General features: G+C 38.4%; 1 protein-coding gene across 1 annotated transcript in view; it reads left to right on the top strand.

The window, feature by feature from the left end:
• Window positions 1-2,615: 2,615 nt before the first annotated feature.
• LOC101744177 (uncharacterized) overlaps window positions 2,616-8,967 on the top strand; it is a 108,045-nt gene continuing 101,693 nt past the window's right edge. The window contains exon 1 of the mRNA XM_038017315.2: window positions 2,616-2,949. The gene's annotated coding sequence lies outside the window, so the exon portion shown is untranslated. The remainder of the gene's footprint in view (window positions 2,950-8,967) is intronic.

Here is an 8,967-nt window from a genome sequence, read left to right as displayed (position 1 = left end):
ACCTTAATAACCCCAGTCGCGAAACAAACTAATACCTAGGTAACGCATTTTGGTGTGAACTCCACTTAGTTCGTATTCACATGAAAAAGTTTCGATATGAATTTAAATTTCTACATTGTCCTTAGTTTCTCATTCGCAACTTAAACATTAACCAACAATTCGAACTTAGGAAAGAGAAGCGCTCTTCTTAGAAGCGAACAAGAATATAAACGTATTGTCTTTATTGATTCAATTATCGCCGTCTGTCCAACCGGGGAACCTTTGAGAATCTACAGGAGCGTACTTGCTTGTCTTTATTGATTATCTCAAGGATTCAGATGTCATTGCTTCTACAATTTCGTTTTTAATAACAAAGACGTTTCAATTATAAACAAACAATACTAAATTTTCATGAACATTTTTTGTATGAAATTTGTTCTTTTTTTTTTGTTGCTTAGATGGGTGGACGAGCTCATAGCCTACTGCTGGCAGCTGGCGTTAGGTGGTCACAGGAGTCCATAGACAGCTACAACGTAAATGCGCCACCCACCTTGAGATACAAGTTCTAAAGTCTCAGTATAGTTACAATGGCTGTCCCACCCTTCAAACCGAAACGCATTACTGCTTCACGGCAGAAATAGAGAGGGCGGTGGTACCTACCCGTGCGGACTCAGAAATTGGTACCCGCCTGCGGAATGCGAACACCGTTGCATCGCTAGATACGATTGCACCGGACGTCTGATCCTGTAGGCCACGAGGACTTCAAAATTTTATATTTCAGTAAGCCATGCAATGCAAGAAATAGATTAGATAAAATGTGAATGATAGCAATAATTACAGTTTTAAAAGACGGTTAAATACAGTCTAGCCCGTGCATACTTCTTTGACGATAATAAGCCTAATCTTCGGAACACACATTTATTTACGAAGAGAATTAAAACTGCACCTAAATACGGCTCTGTACAACTTAATCCACAATCGAAGAGAAAGCCCGCGGAGAACAATTATGGAATTGAAATCAGCAACGCTATAAACTTTACAACAACAACAGCGTGCCGTTTTGTTTAATTCACAACATAATTACCATAATTTTATATAACAATCTACAACTGTATTACACTATTTGTATTGTAGTGAAGAACTTTTGAACTTTGATGAATTCACTCAATTTTATTAGTGCGTTTTAAAATTACTGCTCACTTAACTGTTCATTTAATCTCTTTGATTTCCCTGGGCTCTTGCAAATGCAAAGCACAATCGAAGAGAAAGCTCTTGCAAATTAAAAAGAACCCTTTTATTGTTGACTTTGATTAAGATTTTGCACTCCTCAGAATGTTAACCAAGAGTGTTGTGCAGGTGGTAAGACCTCTTGTGAGTCCGGACGGGTAGGTACCACCACCCTGCCTATTTCTGCCGTGAAGCAGTAACGCGTTTCGGTTTGAAGGGTGGGGCAGCCGTTGTAACTATACTGAGACCTTAGAACTATATCTCAAGGTGGGTGGCGCATTTACGTTGTAGATGTCTATAGGGCTCCAGTAACTACTCAACACCAGGTGGACTGCGAGCTCGTTCCTCCACCCACCTAAGCAATAAAAAAAACAACGCGTGCTATGAGCTAATTACCCCATGTCATGCATTAATAGATAAATAGCCTGTATGACATCCAGAAAAGGTTTTTTTTTTAATGTTTCCATTCAATACGATCCAGTCACGTTTTGTCATACAAAAAAACCTTGAATTCTATATGTTTCGTAAATCGAATTGATTCAAAATATATTTTAAAAAAAAACACATTTCTTGCGGCCAGCCGTTACGGGCGAGCGCACACTCGGGATATAAGCGCTGCGTTACGTCCGGAATAATAAATAGGAGAGAAAAAAAAAACTATTCTTGTCGGACGTCACGAGGCCACATACTTGGAAGGTCACGGCTCTATCTTGTTTTGATTTTTCAGTTTTAGCACGATTTACATAATTCACGTACCACAGATTATCGAATAATTAAGTTAAATCGATTTCAATTTTCAGCGTCGATAACAATAATCCCTTAAAAATGTGACATCCTCTAACCGAATGACAGACAGACTCGACAATCGTATTATGACTGGCTTTTCTTTAAAACAAAGCAGATATTGTACCTTTTAACGAGCAACTCTTGTTTATTAATATATATGTATATAATCTGAATCTCGGAAACGGCTCCAACGATTTTCATAAAATTCAGTATACAGGGGATTTCCGGGGCGATAAATCGATCTAGCTACGATTTATTTTCAGAAAATGTTGTTTTATTCGTGTTTTCAATAATCAACTCTTCCCGACATCTATTGGCGAATAATAATACTATTTTCCTTAATTGAGGGCAACTAACCGCTTTAAAGACACAACAAGATGGCGTTATCAAAAAAAAAAAAACCGAACAAAGCTCGGTCATCATCTAGTGAGTTATTATTCATCAGATTACTGTTGCGACGTTTTGCCGATTAATTTTGGCAGTAAAAGAAAATTCTCGAAAACTAAAACAATAGATCGGACCTACAATAAAAACTTGTACATATCAATACGAAAATCCTACTCGTATCGTTCTAAGAAGCGAACAGTAGCCAAAGAAGTTGAACTATAAAGCGGCGTACGAACAGTGTGTTATGCGCACGCGCAACGTACGGACGTTTCCGCGAAACGCAAACTAAAAACCGTGATATGAAAATTAATCGTTGCGTGAACGAACGTGTGAATGTGTACATAGCCTTAGTGTTTATCGACCTGTCGTAGAATAAAGTCAACACTTTTTTTTAATTTAAATATGACCGCGTAAATTCATAATTCGAATTTAATCAAAGTGACAGTGACTGATTTGTTGTTTTCGTTTTTTTTTTTTTTAATGACTTGTGTGTGATTAGCAAAGGATATTATGAAAATTGGAACACAGTGCGTTGTTACGAAAATCGGATGTTAAGTTAGTTTCGATAAGGTAAAATACGTACCATTTTATTTGAAATGCTTTAAATAAATGTGATTGTGAGAGAGTTTCTCCCGGAGGAGTGTAATTTCATTTGGGAATCGAATATAAGTCCCCCCTGCCGTTGTTCAAACAGAATGGATCCCTAAAAGCTCGCCTTTGTTAAAATGTCTTATCGTCATTTCTATTTAGTTCTTGCATATTTCAAGCAAGATATATGTTTGTGTACTTTTATGTAGGACCTAGATTTTGGCTTTAAAACAGTATATATATTTAAAAATTTACTTAACTGGATGTTTAATAAGAACGAACACATTTTCATATAAAAATTCTACTCAAAATTTAAAATTCTGGAATTTTCCGTAGCTTAATAGATAAGACATCCCGTGTAAAGGTAGCGAGTTGTGTGAATAGTCACAATCAGGTAATTACGGGAGAGGCACCATCCATAGGCATACTTTTTACTGGTGGTAGGACCTCTTGTGAGTCCGCACGGGTAGGTACCACCGCCCCGCCTATTTCTGCCGTGAAGCAGTAATGCGTTTCGGTTTGAAGGGTGAGGCAGCCGTTGTAACTATACTGAGACCTTAGCTGACTGAGACCAACTTATATCTCAAGGTGGGTGTAGGTATACGTTGTAGATGTCTATGGGTTCCAGTAACCACTTAACACCAGTTGGGCTGTGAGCTCGTCCACACATCTAGGCAATAAAAAAAATAAAAAAGCATAGCCCCCTAAGTTTGTCGCCGGATCTTCTCAGTGGGTCGCGTTTCTGATCCGGTGGTAGATTCTGCGAAACACTGCTCTTGCTAGGGTCACTGTTAGCAACACTTCCGGTTTGAGCCCCGCGAGCTTACCTACAAGTTAGGGTGAAGCGGAAATAGCCTTACAAGACTATCAGCAAAGGTAGGAGAAAAAAAAAACTAATCCGAGATGACGAACATCGATGATAGAGAAATTAAATCTTTTAACAAAATTAAATTTTGGAATAATTTGTGAATCGGCCTATCTGGCTAAGGGTCATGGACAACAGTCCCAAGATCGCAGTAAGCTCCTTATTCTTATGACGAAAGAAAAATGCCTAATCCAAGTGTATGGTAATGCTTACCTATCTTAAAATGATACCTTTCACCTATTCACTGAATTCATAAACTCTGTGTTTAAAAAAGAGCCGCTGGGAAATTGTTAATTGAAAAAGCTGACTTTTTATGTCCATATTGTGTTTGAGAGAACACAACCCTGCATCCTCCTGGCCCTTAACAAACATTGATCTTTCCCTAAAGAGAACTTAGCTGGTTGGAAGCAACGACCCTTATTTGTCAAAGCAAGGAACAAATGTTATTAAAATTAAATTGCATTAGACACACCAATAGCATTTTTTATTAATGTAACGCGCTGGGGTTCAGAATAAATAAACAATTTTACCGAATTATAAGCTAACACTGTATTTTGCACTTAAAACACTCACAGAACACTTTAAAGTTCTTAATTCACTTCTTCCGCTTCGCATCATGTAATCCGTTCGCTGTTTCGCTTCGAGTAGTCCCGATTACTGACTGACTGCGTGCCATCCCTACAACGCTTTTATAGTCGATACGACATCCCTAGAATCGTCGAGAACATTCCTCACAAGTCGAGTACCTTCGATGTTTGTTTCCGCTATCGGACAATAGATGGCGTTGTACTTCTAGAGCGTTCTAGATGATACTATATCCTTCGATATTCGTTTGGCTATTTGGCGATAGATAGCGTTACTCTTACCGGCGTAACATTAAGTTACATTTGGAAGAAGAGTTCACAGTCTAAGCGGCTACCATAGCCGATCAACCACAACCCCGAGACTAGATGTTCCGGATCTTCTCAGCCAGTAGTAGATGCATTCGCCAAGCAGCTGCCCTTAAGCTCTTAAATCCCCTTCGGAGGCGCTTGAGCACCTGTTATTAAATCCCACCTATCCTAGCTGAGCTCGTGCGCACCCACTTGTCCTGGTGAAACTGGAAAGCCTTAAGAACCACTACTGATACCCTCTCTAAAAATACTAGGTAGCTCTATTTCAATGAATATTAAACTGGACCTTTTATTCGCTACCTATTCGCCAGTACCCTAAGAGGCTATTCCAGCCACGCCTAGGCGGGTAGGTGAGCTCACGGGATTAACCTGAGAGAATTTGCTAACACTAGCCCTAGCAAGAGCAGTGTTTCGCAGAATCTACCACCGGATCGAAATCGCAACCCACTGAGAAGATCCGACGAGAAACTCAATGGGCTTTATCTATGGGCTACTTCGCTCGGCAAACTCTTCATCGTAATCTAAAGAGGGCCATTCAATCGTTATAATCTTACGAAGAGTTTCGTGCTGACTGCCTTTTAACTGTATTGTGTATTAGACAAGTAGACTACCTCGCGATCCATCAGCTACTAAGTGATTACTAGAGAGAGACCATAGACATTAAAACGATAATGCTGCTAGGTACTTTGAGTCATCGAAAAAACTAGAAATCATTAAGTGATCCAATCTCATGAATAAAAAATAAAGAACAAGCTTTTGTTCTCAGCCTCTAAAATTAGACAAAAGAGTGAATGATCTCGAAGATAGAGACCGATGGTTTATAGTCGAATTAGTTGAATTGAAACTAATTATAACGTCTAGATTTTTTTCACACTGTCCATGAAGAGGTCATCAATAAAATTAATTTTTTTTTTTAATTAGTGACCTACGTTACCTATTACGATTATTATTGTAACAAATCGACGACTATGATTTCGATTTCGATAATTTCCCTGCTTAAATAAAAAACACTGGTATCGATAAAATAACCTAAGTTTCTACATAAATTAATAACATTTTGTTCATCTCCACATCATTATCCGATGGCTCGGCATTATCAGTGAAGAATTACCTTAGAACTGCCACGCTCAGTCACCCACGCTGCACCTGCTTCCAGTCCTTGGTCGCAGGCAAACCAGAAAGCTTTTTGAAAGCACAGACCGTGCATAGAATGAATTCTGATTGAACAGACATTGAAAATATTCCAGGGATGCACCACCGTTGAATTCTTCATTAACATAAAAATTCCAGAGGATCGTAATTTTTATTTAATTTATAAACCCGATTGACGGTTCTTTGATTTTAACCACATCAATTAGCTAATAATGAGTTAAAGAGTTAAAATTTATTCTTATCTCCACATTTATTATCTGAATTGTTCAAGAATTACAGAAAAAAAGACTTACAGAATTTTTTTTTGTCTAGTTTTTTATTCGACCAGATATAATTAAGTAACTAATCACCGTAACTGCTCACGTATTATTTAGAATAGAAATAAAAGTGAGTAACAATAAGCTGTATCCGGGCGTTCGTTATAATTAAACTATTAAAATAAACTTAGTCAAATAGTCAAAGACATGCCCGCTGAGTTTCTTGTGAATTGGCGGTAGTTCTTTTGACGTTCAACAAGTATGTACATACTTTCATTTATGTTGAATAATTTTTTTTTGAATTGATTTGATTTGAGTATAAAGCTGGAAAAAAGTCTTTTCGTTTGCAATGTTAAGTCAATTTTAAGAGACCCTTTAGAAACTTTGTAAGTAGATATTTCGAATTTGAGCCACCCCTATTAGGAACTAACTGAGTTACTAAGTTTGCGGTTTGATAGGCCATTATCGCCATTACGTCAAAGGGCTTACGGGCGACTAAGTGAATTGGTTCAAATTCGTAAATTTCCTTATCGACGTATATTGCGTTAAGAGTTACTTCCACTTTACGCAATTGAATTCATTTTCGTTAATTTCACAGATTTAGAATAGTTTTCTGACTAATTAAATTAAGAGGATTTAGTTTAATGAGCTTTAAAAGCGCTTGAGAGTGAGTGCTTTTTTTATTACGTGCTCATGCAACTGAACCCAGAGCATCAACCTGTTCGTGTGATTATCTGTCCGGCTATATGTCACAACTCAGACTTAAAGACTTGGCATTAGGTAAATGCAATTCAGTTAACGGGGTAGCATTATTGTTTATATACATCTTGCGTGTCTTCTTCAGAATTTCACTTGGTAAAGCGCTTGTCTGGAAAATATCGCTTTCATTACTTTAAGAGCACAGCGCTTTAAGACTGCATATTGTAAAATTATGCATGTTGACTGACTGAATACTAATTACGTTTTGATGTGAAAATAAAGAGTATACTTTAGTGAGAAAGAGAGAGAGAGTTATTACTCTGTAGTTTCGGTTTGAAGGGTGGGGCAGCCGTTGTAGCTATGCTTGAGACCTTAGAACTTATATCTCAAGGTGGATGACGCATTTACGTTGTAGATGTCTATGGGATCCAGTATCCACTTAAAACCAGGTGGGCTGTGAGCTCGTCCACCCATCTAAGCAATAAAAAAAGATGATCTCACGGGCTCAACCTGAGAGAATTTGCTAACACTAGCCCCAGCCGGAGTAGTGTTTCGTAGAATCTACCACTTGATCCGAATCACGACCCACTGAGAAGATCCGGTGAGAAACTCAGCGGGCTGTATTTATGGGTTAGTTCGCTGGCTCGTCTATTACGACAAAGAGTTCGACGAGAACGTTGACCGGTCCTTGAGGAGCCTAAAAGCTCCGAGAGTGAATCCGGGGGTTCAACAAGACATGGTTCCGGCGACGGTGGCTTTGCGTTGTCCTGTTGCGATCGGATAAGTAATTAGAGGCGACCACGATAAGAGGGTTTTCGTGACGCGCCGCTTTGTCGAAGTAGCGTTCTGACGCTACCTTAAGATACATACGTATCGATTCTAAATTTAGACCGTCATGAAGATCGGCACTTCTCACATACCATGGTGTTCCGGCGGCTATCCTGCAGAAACGGGATAAAATGACGAGAGGTTATGTGTATGCCGGCTGCATGAGCAAACACTACACTTGCATAGGTCATGAGTAAGGCCATAGATAGCTACTGAAGACCGGGTGGGTTGTGAAGCCGTCTGATTGTCAAATCACTTTTTTTAATGGAAGCTCTGGATGAGTCAACTTCACCTCTCGGGAACGCCAATGTACGTATTGACATCGTATATACAGGGGTTACAAACACCATTATTGAACGGGTTTTTACATGGTTTCCGCTTGTAACGAGTTCCCGATATTTTGGCACTATTGAAAGCCCCTATTATCACCAATCATATTGTTTATAACTTAGATAGCCATTATAAAACTGTATGATATAGGCTGTGTGTACGTTTGCACACATTTGCGAGTAAAATAATAAATGGTCCAACCGAAATCTTGAATACCCACCGAGATTTGAATGAAAATCATTTAGGCGCGCCGACAAAAAGCCTTTTCACGCAATCGCGACGTCACTTCCTCTATCGTTTGTGAAGGTGAATGGTGGATGATTGCGATCTGTATATTACTCTTTTAGAAAGAAAGAAAAAAACGGAAGAGAATAGATAAAAAGAATATGTTTACGATTTCTTTAGTTTGACTTATTAATTGTACTAGAGGTCCTAAGATCCGAGGTCCGGTAGTCGAAATTCGACTATAATTAATTGGAATTGTAAGTTTGTACACTATTATGATTGTATTTTATACTTCTATAATCACAAATTTTGCCAAGGCTACACTATAAAAAATATTAATAAAGACAAACAATATTTAATCTATTCTCAATTTGACCACAGACGTCAAGAACAAAAGTTTGACAATAAATAGTATGCATGCGTGTGTGCGTCAAATACATGGTATGTATGTAGTGTGTGTAATGTTTTCTTTATTGTTTTAATGGATATTTTATGCATTATTTTAGAAAAATATTAGCATTGTGCACTTCTTCTCTATATTCTCTATAAGTGTGGAAAATTTCATACTCCTCGGTCCGCGCAATTTTCGTAAAAAGGGATACAAACTTTTTGCTTCACATATTAATATATAGATTAGAGGCCGTTGGACGTTGGACTGACCAGATCCACACTACTCTCGACACCACAGTCCACGATGCCCTACACTCGGCGGCAGATAGGAACAAATGGCATAAAGCGATCCGCAATAAAC

This window comes from Bombyx mori, chromosome 18 (genome assembly GCF_030269925.1).
Source record: "Bombyx mori chromosome 18, ASM3026992v2".
NCBI classification, from domain to species: domain Eukaryota; kingdom Metazoa; phylum Arthropoda; class Insecta; order Lepidoptera; family Bombycidae; genus Bombyx; species Bombyx mori.
This window is presented reverse-complemented; position numbering and strand designations above follow the sequence as displayed.